This window comes from Eretmochelys imbricata, chromosome 7, assembly GCF_965152235.1.
Source record: "Eretmochelys imbricata isolate rEreImb1 chromosome 7, rEreImb1.hap1, whole genome shotgun sequence".
Taxonomy (NCBI): Eukaryota; Metazoa; Chordata; order Testudines; family Cheloniidae; genus Eretmochelys; species Eretmochelys imbricata.
In genome coordinates, this window is record NC_135578.1 from 62,028,078 (window position 1) to 62,051,972 (window position 23,895).

The 23,895-nt window shown below is 38.8% G+C and overlaps 1 protein-coding gene across 3 annotated transcripts in view; it reads left to right on the top strand.

The window, feature by feature from the left end:
• The window catches only part of ADK (adenosine kinase), a 564,182-nt gene that overhangs the window by 450,764 nt on the left and 89,523 nt on the right, over positions 1-23,895 (top strand). The gene's annotated exons all lie outside the window — the stretch shown is intronic.

Genomic DNA, 23,895 nt, shown 5'->3' on the forward strand with positions numbered 1-23,895 from the left:
ATTTCAATGTTGATAAGTGCAAAGTAATGCATATTGGAAAACATAATCCCAACTATACATACAAAATGATGGGGTCTAAGTTAGCTGTTAGCACTCCAGAAAGAGATCTTGGAGTCATTGTGGATAGTTCTCTGAAAACATCTGCTCAATGTGCAGTGTCAATCAAAACAACTAGCAGAATTTTGGGAGCCATTAGGAAAGGACTAGATAATAAGACAGAAAATAACACAACGCCACTGTATAAATCTGTGGTACTTCCAAACCTTGAATATTGCATGCAGTTCTGGTCACTCCATCTCAAAAAAAGATATATTAGAATTGAAAAAAGTACAGAGAACGGTAACAAAAATTGTTAGTGATATGGAACAACTTCCATATGAGGAGAGATTAAAAAGACTGGGACTGTTTAGCTTAGAGAAGAGATGGCTGAGGAGGGGATATGATAGAGATCTATAAAGTCATGAATGATGTGGGAAAAGTGAAAAGGATGACCCCTTCACATAACACAAGAACCAGGGGTCATCCAATTAAATTAATAGGCAGCAGGTTTGAAACAAACATAAGTACACCCATTCTATTCCAATTTAAATGTGATAAAAAGTTATTTTAATATCTGCTTTACTTGAGGGAAATAGGTGCTTGTTCTTCTGCGTATTTCTAATTGTACGGAAATATGTTGGAAGCCGATGACAAAGGCTGTTTGGGTTTTCATAACTTGTGTAAGGAATATAGCTTGCTTTTTGGGAAATAACCTTGAAGCTTACTGCAATATGCTTCAGAAATACTGGTGACAATTTCTTTATTATACATCATATATTCCCACACGATCATGTAGTACCATTTCTCTAAAACCACACACCCAACTCCTCTCTCCTCTGCCCCCTCAATCCACCACCCACATATACTCTGTCTCAGTTTCTATATATAGCTTATAGAATACGCTTACCCCAGTGAAGAGGGTTGCACATCCAGATTCTAAACTCAGCAACAACTGTTTAATTTTTTGAATCTGTATGGAGAGGGAGAGCAAATCCTAGGCAGCCTGCATCTCCCATTAACGTTTTCCCCCTCCCCCCCACTTCTATTTCTGTAATCTACTATCAGTAGGAAGAAACCTAAGTTACCAATGACAATATTGAGGCTGTTTGTTAAGGACTGCCCAAGAAGCCTTATGAATAACAGAGAGATTCATCAATTTTTTTTTCCTTCCTGTAAGAGAATGCATTGTTTAAGAACTATGCATTGACTTCTGCTAAACCATGGTCCAAGGACTAAAGTCCATACTGGAATTCTGGGGTCACTCAAGTTGCAGTACAGTGCATTGCCATTAGCCCAATCTACCAACTGTATTTTAACCATATAAAGGGGATTCAAAGGAAGCCTTCATGGCACAGCGTAACATAAGCAAGCTCTCTCATTCATAAAATATCATATGAACAGCTGAGAAAGTATTCTTGACAATCTTTCTCAAAACACCACCACAACATTAGGAAATTAATTGTTGGAAAACGGGATGGGGAAAATCTGAATTATCTAAGCAACTGATCAGCCGTCCGAATGGCAGGTATAAATCTACGGCTTTGTGAGTGTGCGTCCCTAATTGCATATTTGGGGAGTTGGTGGTCAGATTTTGGCTTTTCCACAGAATCGCTTGATCAAATACTAACAAAATCTGAAAGCTGCAGTGGAGGAATAGCTACACTATAGCAGCATCACTTTGCTATTAATTTAACATAATATCTGTATAAGTCATTACACTCACTTGGAATTCTGTGTAGACATGATCTACCAAAACATAACAATTACACGTATACCACCTTTCATTTTAGTGAGAGTTAACTCCCCAGATACATTAAGGTGTGGATTCCATACTCTCTCAGTCCCTGACATATTTAAAGCAAAACATTTGAAGCAGGAAAAGGGTGTGTGTCAAACTGAGATATAGCTCTGTTTCATTTAAGTGAAACTCAGATTAAGATTATAGCATTTGCTGTGCTAGCCTCCTACAACTGTATCCCTGGAATTCTTTCTAGGCCATAGTGGAAGTGACTAACCAAAATAAGTAATCTGCACACATGGTAAATAATATAACACAATCTTAATTCAGGTTTTTCTTCCTTATAACACAATCTTAATTCAAAGTCTACCTATTAAATTCCCGCTTTCTCTTCTGGAGCTATTTTTGTCAGGGGATAAATGTCAATTACCTCTTTTTAATGAACCTTTACCTCTACTATTGTTAAATAAGATTTTATCCTCCTTGTTATTTCAAACTGAAAAATACGCCATGTGGAATACTGCAACATAAACAAGGAGAAACATTGGTTGCTTCAGAAGGCATTTAGATGGATCCAGAGTGAGAAAGGAAAGTGTAATAGGTTATAGAGGGATGATATCACCCCAGGAAGGTGCTTAATTCAGGAGTAAATTATGCAGGCATTCCTTCCTCTCACTATTTTTTAAAATAACAAATTGCAGCAGAAATAGAAGATATGTAATTTACGTTTTTCTTTTATTTTGTAAAACTGTTTAATTTCATCATGCAAATTAAAAAGCCTAAGTTTTCCATTTTAGACTATATATAATTTTATTGGTGTAATAATTCTATATGCTGGATGGGTGGAGAGGATTGGACATTTAGATGGATAATGAGAACATCCACAGTTAAGGGAGATATAAATTCTCATTCTTCAGGGCATAAGCCAGCCATCATCTGATGACAATTGGAGAGAAACATATCATATGAGCAGACTATTCTATAATTGTCCAATATGGGGTTCTTGCCATTTCCTCTGTAGAATCTGTTGCTGAATTGTCAGACAGGATACTGGAGTAGATAGATCACTAGTCTACTCCAATATGGGCAATTCCTATGTTCCTTTTGGAATTATTTTTCTCTCAAGAACGGAGAACTCATAGTTATGTAATCAGAGTTGTTCTCATCACAATTTATGTAATGTTATGACTTTCTATTGCATTTTTTTAAAAATTAGAATTGGACAACTGTTTGTGATGCCACTGGTTTCATCCTCAGTTTCACTCCTTTGAAAGCGTTTAATCGAGCCTCCTAAATGACTCTTGAGGAAAACTCTCACCCCATCTCAAAGAAAGATGCTACCATCGTGGGAGATTAGGAGGACCCTTTACCAAAGAAAATGTGTCTTCTGGGGGAAATGGTAGATTGGCATTTGCCATCTACTGACTTTTATAGTAGCTCCCTATAGACTTAGGGAAATGCCTGCCTGGAGCTTTATGCATGACCAGGGCCCTTTAGAAGGAAGCTGGTGTAAGAATGGGAGAAGGAGAGGACTTACTTCCCAGGGTTGTTCTTTACTCTCTCTCCCATATACCCTGCTCCACAACAAGGAAGAAACAGCACCATGAAAGTGTCCATCTTGCTCAGATGGTATACCCAAAGACAGCATATTTTGATTCTTCCCTCCAAGTCACATTGAAGAACATTTATAACATTTTGCTGGTTCCCTCGAGGCCTCTATGTGAAAATATTGGAATTGATGTAGCACAAAGTTGGTACCTTGATTGTTCTTCCTCCACTCATTCCTTTCTCCCTGTATTGGTGTCTTTGGAAGTAAATGCCACACTTACTGCTCTGCAGGATGAGGTCAGTACAAGGAATATGCTCAGATTTGGACAGAAAAGAAGTTAAAGCTGTGTAATAGTTTAGACCCCAGTCCAACTTCTATTAAAGTCAATGGAAAAACTCCTATCGACTTCAGCAGGAGGCTGGCTCAGGCTTTGAATAAGGTTGTCTAGACTGCAGTCACAGCTGCATGAGATCAGGAGATTAGTGTTCGCAGCAGTAGTTGGGTTTTTGGCTCCAGTTGTTGATGAGCCTTTCTCAAGCCTCCATGTCCACTGTGATTATCACAGAAGGAACAGGGGCTATCTCATAGAATCTTAGCAGGTTTCAAGCTGTCTGTTTCTCACTATAGGAAAGTTATATACTCTGTAACCCTTCTTCACCATTGCATTAAGGAAATCTTCCAGGCAGCAGATTAGCTAATGCCAGTGTCCACTATGGTCTTCTGGAAGGACTCCATAGTAACTGAGCCCAGGGCAGTGATAACACTGACTGGGAGAGAAAAGGTGGAGCCCCTGTTTGTTGTCTTCTCCAGGTCATCCCTTATCTCGCTATATAAGGTGAATGATGACTTCTGGGATGAGCCTGTGTTGCTAGTCTACCTGTGCCGTGATGAAGCCAAGGAAGTTCTTCCTTGGCTTGTAGACCCTGTGTGAAGAGCATCTGTGAGCCAGTGAAAGTTTTGCTCTCCTTTCCCTTACTTGGCTCAACATGTACTAGAATGGTTGGGTGTTGTGCTGTAGCCAGAGATTGCCACAGCTTCCACGCAGGACTGGCAAGCATCTTCCCTAAGGCCTTTTCTTAGTCCTCCCCTGTCCTATACCTGGGCAGTCTAATTGGCTTCCTCTCTCAAATAACCAACCCTGGAGCCCCTTGAAAACTGCTTGCATGTTCACTCTCTCTCACCCATGCTCACCTGACTATTTGTTCAGGGAGAAAGGATAGGATATTTAATTGGTTTGGAGTGAGCATTTTAGCTGTGTAGAGTGCAGAGCAACCTATGAGTGTCTGGTGCCTTAGGCCCAGATCTGCAAAGGTCTTTAGGCACCTAACTGCTCCTGAAATCAATGAGAGTTAGTAGCTTAAATATCTTTGAGGATCTTGGCCCTAATAGTTTAACTAGTATCACACACATTACTGCTGACATGACTAAACGAGCAGCACCTGGCTAAGTACATGTGGGCATCCAGCTACTTCTAAAAATCTTACCTGAGTGGTCAGCCTCTAACTGCAGCCTGTGGCTGAACACTACAAGAGGGAAGGTCCCAAGCACTCAGAGAATTTAGGTGTGGGTAACAAATGGTTATGTTGAGGTTATGTTATGTTATGTTGAGGTTCATTGGGAGCATGCAGCATACCACCAGCACTTGTGTAAGCTTTGAACAAATTCCAGTTTATTGTCTGCTAGCAGAAAAAGTAAAGAAAGTAATTGACTTATGATGATGATAAACTGGTAACCTTCTTGCAGTAAGTGCTTGTTGAGGATAATGAACAAGAGGGAGAGACTGTATATGTAGAGTTCCCAAGTGTAAAAAGAAAACATCCCCAACTCCTCTTACAAAGTATTAAAAGTTGAACTGATTTTATCCATAGTTCCATATGTAACTATAGATGCCAAACTAAACCAAATCCATAAAATGTGATACTTACCTTTTGGAGTAAAAAGAAAAGGAGTACTTGTGGCACCTTAGAGACTAACCAATTTATTTGAGCATAAGCTTTCGTGAGCTACAGCTCACTTGGAGTAGTTCCTTCTAGTGTGGCTTATTAGCAATCAAACATCAAATGTTTTTAAAAAGCAATGCTGAGTATTAACTGAGAATCATTCTTCAGTAGAATCTAGTGACGGTTACTTGGAAATGAAGAATTCTTGTGTTTTTGTAAGCATAGTAAGCTATGCTGTTTTTCTTTAAACTTTAGGGTATGAATTATATTCTTATAATGGCAGCTGCAGAGTGGAATGTTTTAACACACTGGAGTGAGATATATCTTGGACACATTCTTGGTATCTTAAGTTCAACATGCTCCATATGGTGCCACTGAGACAGTGATTTTTTGAAGAAAACAGTCAGACTGCTGAAACAGCGTAAAATGCAAATTAGTCTTTGCTATATAAGTACAAATTCACTGTCAATCATTTTAGTTTCCTTTCTCCACAAATACTTCCAAAGTAGGCACCACATTTTATACCAGCTGTTGAACATCAGTTAAAGAAATGGAAGAGGTGGTGTGCTAAGAAATACTTATGGCTGAGATTGTGTCCTGGTGTAACGCAGTCATGTTGGAGAACAGAGGAAAGCAAGATGCAGCCTTCCTTCCTTATCACATTAGGACTGCCTTTATCATGGCTCCAGGCATTTTGGGAAGAGCCAGGGCTGTGTGCTAGCTCTTCCTCTCCCTGCAAGCAAGTATAAGGTGGTCTGACAGAGGGAGCTGTGGCTTCACCAACACCATGTGCTGGCCAGCAGAACCTCCTCGATAAGGTGGGGGAAGTGTGCGGATCTCCTTTAAGGTCTGTAGCAACGTCATTCCCCATCAGCACAAGAGAGGAGCCACAGAGTTGCCCCAGCTACCACCAAGAGTAGTAATAGTATTTTGCCCTATAGCAGTGCCATGTAACAACCATAGTTAAGATTAAAATATTTTAATGCTTGTGGTCCCAGATTAGATGAGATTAATTTTTAAAGACATGATAGGGTTTTTTTCATATATTTTTCCTCTCAAGGAATTTTCTGGGTTTATAATACTTGGTTTTGGGATACAACATTCTTGTAATGTTTTTGCCCTTAATTAACTGATACATACTCTCAACATTAACTCCACCTTAATATAAGTGTTTTTCTTGGCCTTTTAAAATTATTTAAAATGTCACACATGAGCACTACATGAGAAACCCAAGGAGAATGCTACCTTGTGACATTTTTAAAGATTTGAAGATATGGAATATCAACCTTAACATTTTTTCAAAAAATGATTTACTTTTAAGGCAAGATTCACTGGTACACCAAAGCAACCAGCATGAACTGGCCAGCTAAAATGAATTTACAACTCTTTTGCATCATCAGAGCAGTGCAAAGCAGCCAAAGCAGTCTAGTGAATCTGACCCTGAAATTGCAATTGACTTACTGGTTTAGAGGGTTGTGTTAGTGAGACCGGTGCTCTGTGAAGAGGGAGAGCTCAGTCCCTGAGTCCCAAGTTCTTTGTGAGCTTCTGCCTGATTTGCCCCAACAATGTGAAGTGCAGTGGAACTAAGGGAGCAGTACCATGGGGAACCTTTCAAGCACTAAATGTCATTAAGGACCCAGTTTTTAATTTATGTTGAGACAGAAACTAATTAACAAATGTATTTGTAAATTTGCAGAAAATTCATTCTATACTCAGAGTAAGTGCTGTAAATTTGGGGTCAATATGCTGTCCCATACAAAACAAATGTCAAATCCCTGCTTTGAGTGCAAAACAGAACTCATAGTTAATTGTGGATTCATGACTAGCACTTGTACAATACATTGACTCACATTTTTTCCACATACAAAAAATATAATTTTATCTCAAGATTGTCAGATTTTTTTTTATTTAAAAAAGAACTCTGTGTTCATCCAATCAAATGACACCTCACTGAACATGTACTGGTAGAAGCGTTTATGAGAGCTTTATGCCCCTATAGCTTCTGATATGCAATAACTCTTTTGACCTCCCAGTCTGTACATTGATCCTTACCCCTCTGACATGATGATATAATGATGTCACCCAAGACCACCTCCGATTCCCTCTTTCTCTGCCTATCAATGGCTTTCCATCACTGTGTGTCTCAGTACCATGTACATAAATAAGAAGAGTAAAGATGCCTGTTTAAAAAAAAAAAAAAAAAAAGAGCTGTGTTATAGGTCTGACAGTTGCATTTTGAAGTTTAGCTAGTGAAAAGAGAAGGGACTCACTGGACCAAATATTCTGTTCATCCCCATCCCAAATGAAGAATAGTGTGAAAGAAAGCAAAAAGCCTCACTCCACAATATATAGCCCCCGCCCCTTTTTTTTTAAATAATAAAAAGAGGATGGGGCCCAGGAGCCAGCTGTATTCTCCCTGTACTAAACCCATACCCCCGCCATTCGTGGTCTATGCAAGAAAATTACTCCTACTGTGGAAGGGACAGAATCCAGCCTAAAGGGTTGTGGCACACAGGATGCAGAGAGCTCATTTACAGAAGTTCTACACTCCCAAGCAGCTCTGCACTTCCCAGATGTGGAACAATTTCCCCAGCCTTTCCAACTGTACACAGTATATCAGCCTTTCCCCAGTTAAAATCCACTCATGTGACTAGAAAAGGAGTACTTGTGGCACCTTAGAGACTAACCAATTTATTTGAGCATGAGATTTCGTGAGCTACAGCTACATCGGTGAAGTGAGTTGTAGCTCACGAAAGCTCATGCTCAAATAAATTGGTTAGTCTCTAAGGTGCCACAAGTACTCCTTTTCTTTTTGCAAAGACAGACTAACACGGCTGTTACTCTGAAACCACTCATGTGACTGGCTTTCTGGGTTTTGTATGAGCCATGAGACTGTGAATACATTCTGCTGGCTAGAGCCCTAATAGCATAAATTATTCTTTTGAAAAGTTCATCGAACCTTTTTAGGTGAATGATCATCTCACCTTTATGCACTGTAGGAGGCAAAGGGAAGATTGTCATCTTAGTGAAATAAAGGTACACGGGGAGATACTAATAATTTATGGCTAGATTTAACTATTTTTAAGAGAGTAAATTATTGCAGCTCCAGGGCAACAGTAACTTACATAGTGACAACTTATACAAGTTTTATGTACCTGTTTACTTCAGTGTTCACTACAAAAGTGTAGTTACCATAGCAATGGTCTTATCGTCTGATTCCTATGCTAGTTTTGAAATGCATAACACCCATATGCAACCTGAATTGTGATTGTTTTCTACGGCGGGTAGAACTTGAGAACTTGCCACACACCTTTCTAAATAAACAGCAACACATATAGATTTATAAAACATTTTATGGTGAAAAGTAATTGGTCTGAGTGGATCTCAGGTCTCTATTATTGCTAGTACTGTAAAACCTATGCTACTGAAGTAAAATAAAAGCTTCCCTTATCAGCAGGGTATCTACTACTGTATATTTAACCCAATATCTTGTGCAGCATATCAGTACTTATCTGCAGTATTCCAAGATAAAAATGTATAGCATTCAGGAAGACATTTTCTCTGATTAAGAGGGTGAACTTCCAAACAGAAACATCTTTTGGCTCTCTTATTGCTCCTTTAGAATATGTAAAGATGGCCTCCCAATGCTTTTTCCCCCTTAGTTTGTTTTTCTGCGTGCGAATATATCTGGTCCTGTCTTTTCCTATATTTACTGGAAGACTTTGGTAATCTTCTGGAAGACCTAGGTGATGACTTCACACAGCTCAGAGCTGAAGTGAGGTGCAGCTCCCCTGGCCCCAAGGTGTGGGATTAGGAATCTTGAGTCTTAGGTTCCTAAATTAGTATTACCCCACAGGAGGGTGGCAGACTAATGCAACGGGGCACTAGACAACAGAAGGAAGTGAATAGAGATATGGAGAGCTCTATTACCACAGATCTGCTCTTTCCCCTCCCTTGGCTATGCAAATATGTTCCTAGAGGTGTGTATAAATCTTCATGAGTTCCTTAAAAACTGGCTGTCTTCCCTCTCTGCTCATACAGACAGTTGCGTGCAGATTCATGAGTACAGGGTTACAGGCTCAGGCTGCAGTGTGCTGGCTCAGGTTCCTCACCTTTAACACCTAGCTTAGATGCACGAGCACATTTCACCCAGCCTCTCATAGCCATTAGTGGACAATCTAATTTTTGGTGGGTAAGGAAACTGGCAGGAAGAGCTAAAAACAATCCTACATTGAAAGGTTAGGGACTGTTTAGTTGTAGGGAGTGAGACTATGAAGCTTGACTCAGCATCCCGTAACCCTTCAATCAGGAACTGGGATTGCACGGCTCAGGTTTCAGCCTCATGCTGTGAGGTCACTGTCCAGACCCCTCTAATGATAACCAAAGTGCTCCAGTAAAATGACTGAAGTCAGGACAAGATATTTTTAATTTTTTTTGAAAACACTGTTTATCATAACTCTCAGGCTGCTTACATACTGTGTAAATGGAACTAATGCAACTTTTTTCTCTGCTTTACAGTTCATCATTGACAAGCACTTTAAACTAGTTTTGGATTTCTCAGCTATATTCCTTTCTATGTGAAAGTAAAAAGTTTGCTCTCTCCAAAGGACAGTAGAAGCGGATTGTGCTTAATTGTTTTCTGAGCACCATATTGTATCCACTCTCTGCACAGGTGTACAAACAGGAGAGGATGGAAGAAGCCTCACATCACTTACCATATGGCCACACTTACCACACATGAACTAGCCACAATAAGTCTGGAGAAGGTAGGCCCAAGTGAGGACAAGGCAATGACCACCCACGTTCTTCATCTCTCTGACCAGCAGAGTTGGATGGTTTGGAGTGGTGCACACCTTGCAATCTTCTCTAAGGATAGTCAGTGATAGGTCAGGTATATGGTTGATTTATTGGGTTTACTAGCTTAGTTTGTAAAATCCCATTGGTCCTTTTTCCACTTCCTACTCCTTACATCTATGCATTTCTCATTTTGCCACTTATTGCTTTTATAGCCCATGGTGAGTACATTCCAACTGGTTTCAGAGGGGTAGCTGTGTTAGTCTGTATCAGCAAAAACAACGAGGAGTCCTTGGACTCCATTCCAACTGGTGGCTTTAAAATGCGCAGCCAGACACTGACTTATAGGAAAGTTATGTCATAATATATTTTACCATTGTTGGCAAATGTGAACATAGGAAAGTGCACACTAGCACTATAGAAAGTGAAGGTGCCATATACCCTGGCCCTTACTATATAAACAACAGACTTTGAAGGAATGAACCACATACATTTTCTAAATGAAGGCTGTGCTACTGCTACTAAAATTGTGGTTTCATATTCTTGATCATCTGTTGCTACTTGAATATAGTATTCCTTCCTTACCCTCTGCTGGTGGTCCAGCCACATGGTCTGGGGTGGACTCCCTAGGACATGTTCACACACATGCTCCTCCTCAGCCAGGAGAAGAGGACATAATTTTCTGTCACATGAAAGAGAACTGCTGGTACAGTACATCACCAAATGCTAGACTCATTTCTTGAAGTGGGACCACTGCAGGAGAATCTGGCAAGGAAGATGTGTTTATGTAATGGAACTGAGTGTTGCAATTGCCATCACTTAGTTCCCTGGCTGCTGTGAGCAAGTGGAGGGAGAAAAACAATTGAACCTGAGATATATTCAGACACCAGGGGCAGCTCTAATTGTGTACAAATACTTATTTAAATACTATGGAATATTATTGGAGGCAACTATAGTATTAAGTTCATTGAGAGACCATATGTAGCAGGCTCATTGATGGGGATGGGAAAACCCAGGTCCCCACCCTTTTGTTGGAGATACATCTTCCTCTAGTGTCCTCAGTATATGGCAATATCCCTGGGAGATTCACAACACAAGAATAATTACTGAATTACTTGGCTCTTGTACTTAAAAATTACTTTCCAAGTCCAGCTGTTTGGGGTATAAGTGTTAGGAGAACAGGATCCTTATGATGTAACTTTATGAAATGCAGCTAGTCTTCCATCAAAATGCAGAAAATATAAGTTAGAGCCTAGGACCCTAGTCAAATCTGGCACATAAAATTTTATGGTTATGTTTAATGTTCCATATGTGCTTTGGACAGATGCCAGGTTTGAAAAGAACTGGTTCAATATTATTTACCAAAAAAACAGTATTTTCAATACAGTATCTTCTGTGTAATGTCCAACTGTTGATCATGTGAGCCGGTCAAGTTATGGGTGAAGTGTCTGGGGTGGGGTTGTGTGTTTCTTTTATATAATATAAATCTGTGATCAGGGAAACATTTCTAAAACATGGCACAGCAGACATCATTCAAGACCCTCAGAAAGCATAAATGAGAGGGAAAATAATCTGTTTCTCCTCACTGGAAGCAAAAAAAGATGATGATGATGATGATGAGATTGAAACTTTAACAGATGTCTGGGAAAATGGGAGAGGATCATATTCTTGACTTTTAATGCAGATGCACCGACCTATGCAAGTTCTGCTTTTTTATTTTGTTTTGGTGTTCATTTGTAATATATTTCTGTATTATGTGAGCTCCAAAATTTTTCTCAGCTTTTTTAGGGAGTTTTGAATAGGACAGTTTTAGAACAGAGCGATGCAAACACAAGGAATTTCTATAAATCTATGCCACTCCTATAAAGCAGGCGAAGAGATCCCAACCTGGCTCTCTCTCTCTCTCCCTCACCACCACAAATGAGGCCCTTTTCTCTTTGGGTTCCCAAGGCAGTGTGGCGGTGCTGCTGCTTTGGCAGCGCAGGATTGTCCTTTAAGAATATTCATGATGAGTTACTTTATTTTTGGTGTGTTGCCAAAAGTTTGCTGACAATACAAATGAAAGACATGGGACAAGGAATAGGCAACCCTTTGGTCCCAGGGCTTTCGCCCTGCTAAATTTCAAAGACCTGCTGCAAAAAATGGAGGTAGTACAGCTTCTTAATAAAAGGTCACATGAATCTTTTATAGTGAAAAGTGTCAGGCATCCTAAATATAGGGGTTGCTATCAGGAAAAGAGAGAGAGATTATTTCCATTTTTAAATACTTGGGATGTGCTCAGATGCTATGGTGATGGGGCCATGTAAGTACATAGAGAGACTGAAGGAGCCATTAAATCCAAAGCTAATCTAAAAATTTTAATTTCAGTTTGAAGACGATTTATAGTTTTTCAGTTATCATGTCACCTAGTGAGGGATAAATCTGGAGCAGTGTAAGCATGTCATCTATATGTACTGCAGGACTAATCTGTAAATCCCAGTAATTAAAGAAAAAAGAAAAGAAAATGGAGATAGTATGACAGAGTCTAAAATAAATGGAAGATTTTAAATATAGCAGGGAAGAAACTGAAATGATAAGTGGTTCAAACTTGTAGTGCTGGATCAAATCTGTTATCTGATATTATCATAGCTGACAGGCAAGCTGAAGATATATGTACCAAAATGTCAGAAAGAGTGTTGTTCTGTGAATGTGTTACACTGCTGCAAAGAAAGCGATGCAAGTGACAATTTCAAACAAGTGGTGTTCCTGCAGTTGTTTCCTTACTTCGTAGAGGCTTACAGGTCAGCTTCTGTAATATTGCCAGTCCTCGTCACATCCGAAAATTAAAGAGTTTAATTTGGACTTAAACCAAGTCTCCCCCTTTGTAGCGCATCTGTGCCCATAACTAAGTCATCCTTAATATTTTTATATGAATTAACCCAAACCTTTCATTTTCATCCTAGAGTTAAAAGTTAACCACATAGATTTACAATCTGTGGAATAAGTTAGTGCAATATTCATATTCATTAAACTGTAGGAAAAATATATTTGAACTTTAACATTTTTATGACTAGGTAACACATGAAATGGTATTTTTAACAGAAAAGGTAAACTAATCAATTAAAAGTTTAAAACTATATTAACAAAGCCATTTATAGTTATAATTAGATTATCACTGTCTAAGATTAATGTTGTTTTAACCTAGTGGTCTTTAACGATAGTCCATAGAGAACCAGTGGTCTGCAGAGTTCTTCTTGATGGTCAGCAGAATGCAATATTTTTAATAAGAAAATCTGATCTTTCTCCTAGGAAGTGGTCTGGAGAATGAAAATCCACAGTAAGAATCTGGTGTAGGGGATATGGGCATGAAAATAAAAGTAAAGAATACATCCTATAGGAAAGGGATCTGATGCCCTCATATAAAATTACCTGAAGTTCTCATTTTGTTGAGCTACAAGAAACACTCTGCATTTGGAAAAGTAAAGACAAGGATATCAAATGTTATCAAGGTACTGACATGCAGAAACACTTATGTCAGATATGTTTATTCATATTGCCATATATCTTTAAAAAAATCCAGTACAGCTCTGAGCAGAGTTCCTGAAAAGATCACATCAGGTGAAGGAACACACATTGTACGAAATCACCAATGTGACACTCTTCAAGACTATGTGCCTGTAACTACCCATATCTTTGATAAATTGTACAAATTTTGTTTGCCATGTGAATTACATTACCAAGTATTAGGTGAAACATCACATGCTTATTTATACAGGAAAGTAATTTTAACATGGTTAAGTTTTATTTTTAAAACTTAAAACAAGTTAATTAGTAAGTATACTTTTTTTTCTCCAGACAGTGATTCAGTTTTTTTTGCCTTTTACAGTTTACAGTTTGTTTTTACTGGCAAAAGAGATGTGTCTTCAAATTAGAAAGGGCATGGTGAGAAGTATCCTCATTTCCTTTTCAGCGTAGGAATGCTGAACCCATTCTTTTCCTGAAAATATCCTATTTTCGCATATGAGAGCAGAAAACCAGCTGGCAGAATAGACATTATCTTTTTACCTAAGCCAATTTTTCAAAAAGATAATTAAATTCAAATCATATGAGAAGGTGACTAGGTGTCTGAAGAAATCAGTAATGGGATACAGAGCCTTTTGTTTCTTGTTCAAATCTGTCCACAGTTGGTAGGAACTTAAGGTATATCTACACTGCAATTTGAAACCCACAGTTGCCCGTGCCAGATAACTCAGGCTACCAGGGCTTGGGCTGCAGGGTTGGTTTAACTGCAATGTAGACTTCCTGGCTGAGGCTGCAGTCTGAGCTTTGGGACCCTTCCACCTCTCAGGATCCTAGAGCCTGGGCTCCAGCCCAAGTCCAAACATCTACACTGCAATTAAACTGCTCTGCAGCCCAAGCCCTGCGAGCCCCAGTCAGCTGGCACGGGCCAACCGCAGGTTTTTAATTGCAGTGTAGATGTACCCTTATTGGCCCAGGTGAAATAAATCTGTAGACTGAAGTCCACTTCCTATCAAAACCTTTAGTGCTACTTGTGGGTGTTGTCATTTGGGTTTGACAACCTTTCCACCTTTCTGTCTACAAACATATCATGCTAACCCAGGGCTCAGACTCAGCTTCCCAGGAATCCATGGAGTGAAGGGTCCAAGGCCTGAGTCAAGCTGGAACCCAGGGTTCGAGCCCTATTGCTTTGCAGTGTAGATGCAGCCTCACTGGACTTGTGCTCTGGGAGTTGACCAAAAGTATGCCACAGGCCAACTTTCTTTGTCCTCTGGATAGTCAAGTTTGGTGAACAGTCAAGTTCTCCCACATTGCACCATGAACAAAGGGATAGAATGGCCACGTTTTGGGAGGGTACTAGGAAAGCTGGAATATGTGTGGTTGGACTCAGGCCCACATAATACAGTGCAGACCCTGGAGCCCCAGGTTGGGAGCCAGGGTTCATCAATTCCTAACCTGGGGTTCCAAAATGAGTGTAGAGGCTCAAGCCCTAAGTTAACAAGCCCAGAGTCTGGTAAGTCGAGTGCTACTAATATGAGGCTAAAATTGCAGTGCAGACATACCATGTGTGTCTAGCATAACTGTAGTAGCCAAACCTGTAAAGTGCAACAGAAGCCATGAAATTTAAGTGGGGTTTTCAGAGAGAGCTACAAAAAATGTACAGACTAAGTTAACAGGCACTGGCATAACAAATTCTCTATAATAAGAATGTCTAAGTCAACTGAATTCAAACTAACTTTAAAAAGGTAAAATCAGTACTGTTAATATCAGTAAAAAGTCAGGTCTCTTGCTGACAGATGGGGCGGTCAATTTTATTTTTTTGATAGGAGTTAGCTGAGCAGTTAAACCTAGCACAGAAAGAGAGTTATGTGATCGTTCACCCCCTGTTCTTTATAGGGTTCCTGACGCGATAGCCATTAGTTATAATTCTAAATGGCCACACATGACATCATACAAACAATGTATATCAAACATCTTGCTTTTACTGCTAAAAATCTATTAACCTTTTAGGTGTTCAGTTGACAATATGTGATCTGCAAGTCCTGCTACATCACAGCAGTTTTAGAACTACCTAATCATTTTCCTCAGCTAAGATTGCTGTAATTTCAGGCCAGTGATTTCAGGCCAGTTTGAGTGCCTGCAATCACAGAAGGACTTGTTGAAAGTGATGCAGTCCTTTATTTCTGTTTGTCATCCCTCAGCCAGGAAATAATACAGGAGGTTTCAGATTACAGACTGAGAGAATCCAAGGGCCAGCATTACAGATTTCAAAAGATCCTGGACATCTTTCATTTTTATACATTTATTAATTCCTTATCTCCCCTAATGCCCTATCTACTTGATTTTAACATATTTGTTTCCGTCTTTATTTAGTTTACTTGATCTGTGGATTAAGCAAGGAGGCATTTATCTTTTTCCCCCTTTTGCATTTATTTTTAATTAGAGACAGATGCATTCATATAGACAAATGGACAATTTAAGGTAATATGATGTAGCTAATTTGATATCAGAAGCATACGAGTTGAGATACAGTGAAGAGAGGCATAAATAGTGCTGTTCCTTAGATTAGGATGTAAAGTGGAGATATAAGTAATAGCTCTTTATTCATCATAAAATTTCAAAATGGCTCAGAAGTGTATCACTATTGCAGCTGTTGCAGACCTTGTAATGGCATTAAGCCTCTGACTCTGAGTGACTTTTTTATTATTATTATTATTATTATTAATTATTATTTTGCCAGAAGATTCTGGCAGCCACTACAATTCTAGTAATAACCTGAATAAGAAAACAGTTGATGATGATGCATAGGGAATAAAGATGCTTGAGCCTTGCCAAGGCTGATATGGGAAACAAAGTTTTAATTATTTTCTAAATGAGCCCTCACAAATAACTCCCTCCGGTAGAACACCGCGAAATAACGTGCACATTGCAGCTCTTATCCCACATAGTGTTTTCACATGTTCTAAACTGATTTTTTTTCCCCTCATTTGGTGAAACCCATGTACTTTATGAATTGGTCAGTTTCTGTAGCAGCAGTGGGACAATTTAGGGCATAATGTGGGCATAATGTGCATCCCTGCTAGCCTCTATGAACTAAGATAACTTTGGGATCTGACACTGCTCACAGGAAAGGTAAAAGTTTTCAGTATTTCATCCAGTTAATGCCAGATGTGCTTTAATCTGTAATATATAGTGGTGGGTATGCACTTTTTCAGAGATTATAGTGATGATTCTCAGGCTCTATGCAGGAGCCGCCCAGTCTGTGACCAGCTTTTATTGATCCCTTGTCTGAAAATGTGAACAGTTGTATGCTCCTGACTAGAGAAATCTTTTAGATGAATCTCTCATACTTGTCAAGGAGCAAAATATTTTGAAGCATTGTACTCCCAGGAAGCATCTCCAAGTATGGATCAAACTTTACCAACTGCATGAGAATTTTATCAGATACATATTTGCTTCAAGAAGATATGCTTGATGTTTCCCTTTCTTTCTTTTCCCCTCTGCTCCCAAGCTCTCCGTCTCTCCCTTTCTAAAGAAATTTTTAAAAATTCTGGAACAATATTTCTTTGCTGCTGAGTTCTGAGTACCCTTTATAAATGGGCAATTTTTATAAAGGTTTAGGAGGATGTATTGTTTTGATACAATGGAATGTGGTACTATCTGACCTAAAAGGAATGTCTGCCTAAACCAAATTGCAACCAAGTAAAAGTCTGTATAGAATAGACCAATGTTTTGTGTTGAAAATAACTATTGATAATTGCATTAAACTGGATTGATGTGAAAATACATGTTATTGTCACTATTCACAACAAGTTTACTGCTGCCATTAAAGAAAGTATATAGAGGCAGGTCCTTGGGTCATGTAAATTGTAATAGCGCCATTGAAGTGAATAGAATTATGACAGTTTACACCCAACTGAGGATCTGCCACATAAACTGTACATCTATCCTTTTTTAAATGTCAGGGTGCCGTGTGGACACTGGTGGACACTTCATAGAATTCTTGTTTTAAAATATCTATACCCAGATGCCAAGTAATCACAATGCTCATCTTAATTACGCTAATATCATTAGTATACTTTAAATCTATTTTTATTTGAAATATCAGCTACAACTCAATAATATGTACCTTCCTTAATCAAACATAAATGATCTTAAACATATATCTACTTGCTTATACTTCTTGATTGCTATTACACAGTCATGGCATCGCTCCTAACTACATGATGTAAGGTTAATCGTGGCTCTTGCATCCTATTAATTCATCATATTAAGGTATGTGGTTTGCTGTTACTGCTCCTCATTTGAGAGCAGGACAGGTAATAAAATGAAGACATCATACATATTATGCACATTATAATGTAGCACATTATACAGTGAAGTGAGTTGTAAGAACAGATCATATTATGAAGCTTTTTATGTGCTTTATAGAATAGTCAGGTTTGGTATAAAAAAACCCCTACCAAGAAGTATGTCATGGAGTTGGTGATGTATGTAGGATGCCTTTGTTATATTCCAAAACATAGCAACCAGAAAGCTGTTATCCTTTTTATGCGTTAAGACAGATGCCATTTCTAGGATCGTATTTAATAGTGTGACCTGGTCTGCAGTTGAAAGAGTGGAAAATGTGGCACAGCTTACTGAGGCATTTAATAAAAACTTCACCCCCTACTCAAAGACAAGTTTAACTCCCACACAATGATGCGTCTGTTACAAGAGAGGCACATGTAAGGGACTCTTGGTGCTCTTGATAGCAATATTCTTAAAGACCAGGTTTCTACATAAGTGTGAGGAAAGTTACCACCTTCCATAAAAGGGGAAAAAAGTCTTCAGCAAAAAGGTGCCTGATTTTCAGAAGTGCTGAGCACCCAGATATCCCACTGAAGTCAAAGGCAGGTCAGCACCTTTGAAGTTTGCAGTATACACCAAGGGAGAGGCCAGCTGGATTGCAAACCTGGAAGCTGAGCGTTTGTTTGTTTGTAGTTTGCTTTAATTCATGGAGTGAGGAAAGAGAAAGCAATGCTGTGTGCAATTAAGCATTAATCCATGGGGAAGGGGACTGCTAGCAAGGGTCAGAGAATGATGTAGGAGAGAAAGAGGTGGGCTATTTTTTCCCTAGTTTACAACATCCAGGAGGGACAAATCTTTCTGCGTACACTCATTCTTGTGTAGAGCTTCATGTCTGACACCTCTGTGATGTGTTGTGACCAAAGCATACTCAAATGTGTTTGATTTCTTCTATTTATTTATTTTTTTAAAAAATTTACAGGGATTCTGGGCAAAATAAATGAGTGTCTATATCATGGATATACTTTTTAACCACTTAGCTCAAAGGTAGTGTGTCATTACTACAGCAAAACTTAGACTATCTGAACCATGTCTATCAGAAAAACCCCTGATAGAAAATCCAACTTCCAAAGTGCATCATTTGTTTAAAAACTCTCTCTCTTAACTGCATCCCTATTTATTTATATTACTTTCTTGTCCTCCATTCCATTTAGACAATTAGGGTTTCACTTTAGTAAAACTTTATGCTACTAGCATTTCATTATGGCAGACAAGGTGAGATGTAGAAAAACACGAGAGAATTCAAAGAATACAAAGTTATACAAGGATTAGAGGAGAATTAGTAGGAGAGACTGAGAAGACTAAATGATTATGGTGTAGAAAAAAGAGAAGTCTCTGAGGAGGTGATCATAGTCTTTAATACCCTCAAGGAAACAATATAAATGAAAGAAAATAATAATTCACAACTCTCAGAAGCTGATAGTGCAAAGAGCAATAACCTGAAGGTAAGGAAGGGAAAGTTTAGATTTTAGAAATTTTTAAAAGAAAGAGCAATTTGGCCATGCTATAGATTGCTAGAGAATATGGTAGAGACGTCATTCAAGAAGTGGTTAAATGAGATATTAGTGGGAGTAAAATAGTGAATGAGTGGGTCTGCCAAATGCAGACTCAAACTGCATGATCTTAGTGGTTTTAAGAATCCATTAAAGTTTTGTTGCTCATAATCCACTTGGATTTGGGAAAAGCATTTTAATACTCTAAAACCGTTCTGTGGGGGAGGAGGCTTTAAAATTATTCATGTTCCAGAATCTACTGATATGCTGTTGGTTTGTCTTCCCAAAGGAAATGGAGGGTACCACTTATAAAACTGTAAGCAAATGAAGGCAGAAAATGCTGTATCCATGACCTTCCATGATGGGTGTGCAGATTTACAGGTGTGGCCGTGAGAACTCCCTCATAAATAGTCAGTATTCTACCATGGCAAATTTATGAGAGAAACGTAGGAAAAAGTGACTGGGTTTTATGGTGTTCAGTGAGATATTCCTTCCTTCAAGAAGGATTTTGAGGAAAGGTTAGGTTGTGCATCCCCTGCATTTGTGATCTTGTATAATTATTGAAAACGCATTCATGTGCAAGGTTATTGTTTCCTGCTGTTTTATAATTTATTTATGACATAGTGTTGGTTTTAGCAACAAAATGCAATTTGATTTGCTGTGATATTTTTGCAGGCTTAAAAGTCAAAATGCATAATGTAGATAATACCATTGCTGGCACTTTTTGGAAGGTCTTGTCACTTGATTTCAGCAATACATAGTTTTAAATGCTGTTGAAGAGAATTATATGAGTTTTATATTGGCCTAAATTAATTAAATTTAATCCGGCATGCATTTTGTTACTGTTTTGAGTATAATTTAATCAAGATACCATATAACCTTGGTACCAATAAAAAAAAGAACTCAGTATGCCAAGAAAATGTAATATGTAGTTTACCTAGTGTTTGTTATGGCAAAGAGAACATACAGTCATTGATAGTTGAACCATCTAGCTCTGTAATCATAAAATTCTTGCTGAACAGGGGGTTAAATACCCATAACAAAGTAGAGGTTAATTAAACTTCTGTTTGGAGGATATGTTTCTGTTTATTCATAAACAAATAGTTTTATATTATTGGTTATAAAAAGCCTCGGAATTTTAACAAGCCACGATACAATTAGTTTCAGTCCAGATTATAGACAGCTCCACTTAATAAATACTAGGAAACTAACAGCAATAAAATATATGCAAACGTGTAAATGGTTTTAAGCTAGCAAAAGAGATGTAGTATAATAGCAGTGGTAGGTACTAAAGGAAGTTGTCGTTTTTTATTGTTATCTCTTTAGTTTATCTCCCCTTTCCTGTGTAAACTGTTCAGTGTTAATTTTAGTGATACAGTGTTATTCAAGTTAAACTACCCTGTACACATAGTTTTACAGTGTGAATTTCCATGTACTACTAAGGAATGTTTTTCCCAACTTGATGATGCATTATTGTTAAACCAGTTCTATTTCTAGTTTGGGCTATCCAGTAACAAATCTGCTGTGATAGGCAAATACAAAGATGGTATAAATGAGAGTATGATGATTATAAATATATATCATAGTTTGAATGAGCACACAATGAAGCTTTTATAAAAGTAAGTGTTGTGTTGTGAAAATATGAGTTAGTGAAAGTTTATCAAAAGTGGGAAAAAAACCTATCCAGCCTCCTAAGAAAATTCTGTTTTGTTGCTGTTTTGCTTTATGTTGTCGCATGTCATGCATGAATGAAGATGCTGCATTCTCCAGGGAGCAGTAAAGTCTCTATGTGGGTTGTTTATTTCCTTAATCCTTCCTTCTTTGTGACTCCTGATGTCAGATATAAAATGGAAAGCCTGTAAATATAGTGATTATCATACTGATTATCACCTGCATGAGGGAACGCCCTGACTGGCTATCATAACCCTAGCAGACTCCACATGTTACAGCCACTCTAAGGTTAGATTTTAAACTGACTACTTCATTAGTGATGTGAAGCTCAGTATGAGGCACCCTGAGGCAGCACAGATGGGGACTGCTTGTTTCCTCTTTCACTCTTATTGTGAATAGAAACTAAAGATTGTCCAGCTATACTGAAAGAACAACAAGAGACACTTGATATGGTTTTAATCGGGCTGCAACTTTATTGTTAGATGTCTGGGACTACAGTTACAGTGCAGGTAACTCCATGGTCATTTCAATAGCTATGGGGGCTTACGCCAACCCCCATCTTTTTCCATCCGGGTCCCCCAGCCAACCTTACCTTCCCACCACCTCAAACAAGGGTTAAGATGGACTATAAGGAAAGGGCTCCCTGCCGTGCCAGTCACAGGAGCCCCAAACCTCCCCCCCATTCCGCTCCTTTAACAAACACCTCCTTTCTAAGTCCTTTACCAAGCCATTTCTTTGGTAACTGTAGCCCTTCCCTATGGCGTACCTGCACAGGACATCCACCCCAAACTTACAGAATAAGCTGCGACATCATAACCTAGCTCCCTTCCCTACTCACTGTAATAAAGCCCCCCAGGAAGGCGAAAAAACCCACTCCACCTAAGCCAGTCTGGTGGTGAGGAAAAAATTCCTTCCAAGCCCCCTTAGAAAGGAGCGACTAGTGTGATGCTCACAGCAAGTCCTGACCAAACCTGATATTTTGTCAAGGGGAGGGAGTGTGGGTGCTGCTCAGCCTGATCTGGAAAAAAGGGGCTTCTCCTACTTGGCTTGCCCCTTTTCAACTCCCCAGCCCTTCCAGTCCTGGGGGTGAGTCAGTGTCACCTCACTGACCCACTCCCACTTTTGCAGCAGCTTCTGAGCCCCTCTCCCACCCTCCACTCCTAAAGCACTATTCCCCTTCCCCCGGAAAGCCAGACAATGCCTCTTCCTCTCCTCCCCATTGAGGTATGATGGGGTCATCCTCTGCAGTTCTGTTTGGTTAATTTACTTTGAACTATCCTTAAAACTAATATTTTTCACTCTTCCGCAAACCCAGTCTGCAAATCTTCAGTATTGTCTTTTGAGCTTTACTATTTTCTGTACTATGAGGGCTTTAAGGTTAAGGTTATTTTTAAATGGGTGTGATCCTTCATAGGGAGTTGCATGTGTTGAGCATATCTCAGGATCAAGCCCACAAGACAACTTGTTTTGATGGTTTTGTTGATTGGGGGCTAGGTGGTCAAGGGAGAGACAAACACTGCTGTTGCTCTGTGGTGCTTTCAAACATCTTTAGATCGAAGGTTTATTGTAGAAAAATGTGTGGTTGTATAAACTAGCTACCATCACTTATGTAGCTGTAGAGATAGCAGACCAGCATAAAAGATGAAGCTATAAGAGGGGAAAATCGGAAGATAAGATATGTTTTAAGTGTTGTTCAAGTGCTTACACATTTTTGTGCATGGGCCAGGGCTTTCAAGCTGCATGTGTTATATGAGAATGCCCAATTCCAGAAAATTAAGATGAATTTCCTTAAAGTCTCTCTCCCATATAAGGAAATAAAAATACTGTTAACTGCAATAGTTTGCACTTCACAGATGTAAGAGTGTACTGGTATCCACTTTCCTGTCCAAACAATAGTTTAACACAGATGTTAATGTCTTGTTGCTCTGGGACCTTCTTTAAGGCCCATCGGGATAGATCAGTATAACTTTGTATTTCAATTTTATAACTAAAAACCAAGGTTAAAAATGTAATCTGGCTACAATACATGGTTTTTAGTTCATTTTTATATTCTCTGTGAAGCTTATCATCCCTCTATTTTTCTCATTGTTGCTTTTTCTGTGTCCCAGTCCCATCTAAGCCTTTCCTGATTGTATTGCAGTTCATTGTACATGCATCACTTTATAGTAGAAGCTTGCAGACTCCTTTTTTCATATGAGTATAGGCTTTGTTAATGACATGCTGGTTTAGGAAACACTGCATGATATCTTTGAACCCTACACTCTTCCTTGACAGCCTGGCTAGCAAATGTCATTGACTATGTGATGTACAAGAAGGAATTCTATTGTACGTAAATTGTCAAAGTGGCTAACCTTGCCTGCACCCAATTGTCAGGACCATGATTCAGTTTTTCTGTCAACATCAGCTAAGACTAACCTGGGCAGCCTTATATTTCTGCAGTGAGCAGCCTGAGGAGTTGTGCTTTTCAGCTTATCACATTTTATTAACCTGACCTTACTGTTGTAATCAATTACATCCACTTCAAGTTCTTAAATTGTCAAAAAATTGGCAGGTTATATAGGTTCACAAATGTGTATTTTTCCCTCCCCAGTGTACTGCTTAAAAGTGAAGCATTACCAAAAGCTGTCCTAGAGATACTGATAGTATGTCTAAGCACACTGCCTTAAACGATTTGGTATGGTAGTTGTTTTAATTTAGTTGGCTCATCTTGCTATTCCAGCTCAAGACCCATCCATCTATTAATATCACTTGGCAAAGTTAATTTGGAAGAAGGCAAGTTAAGGTGTAAAGACTCTTGACAATTGTCTGCAATATTTGCTTATGCTA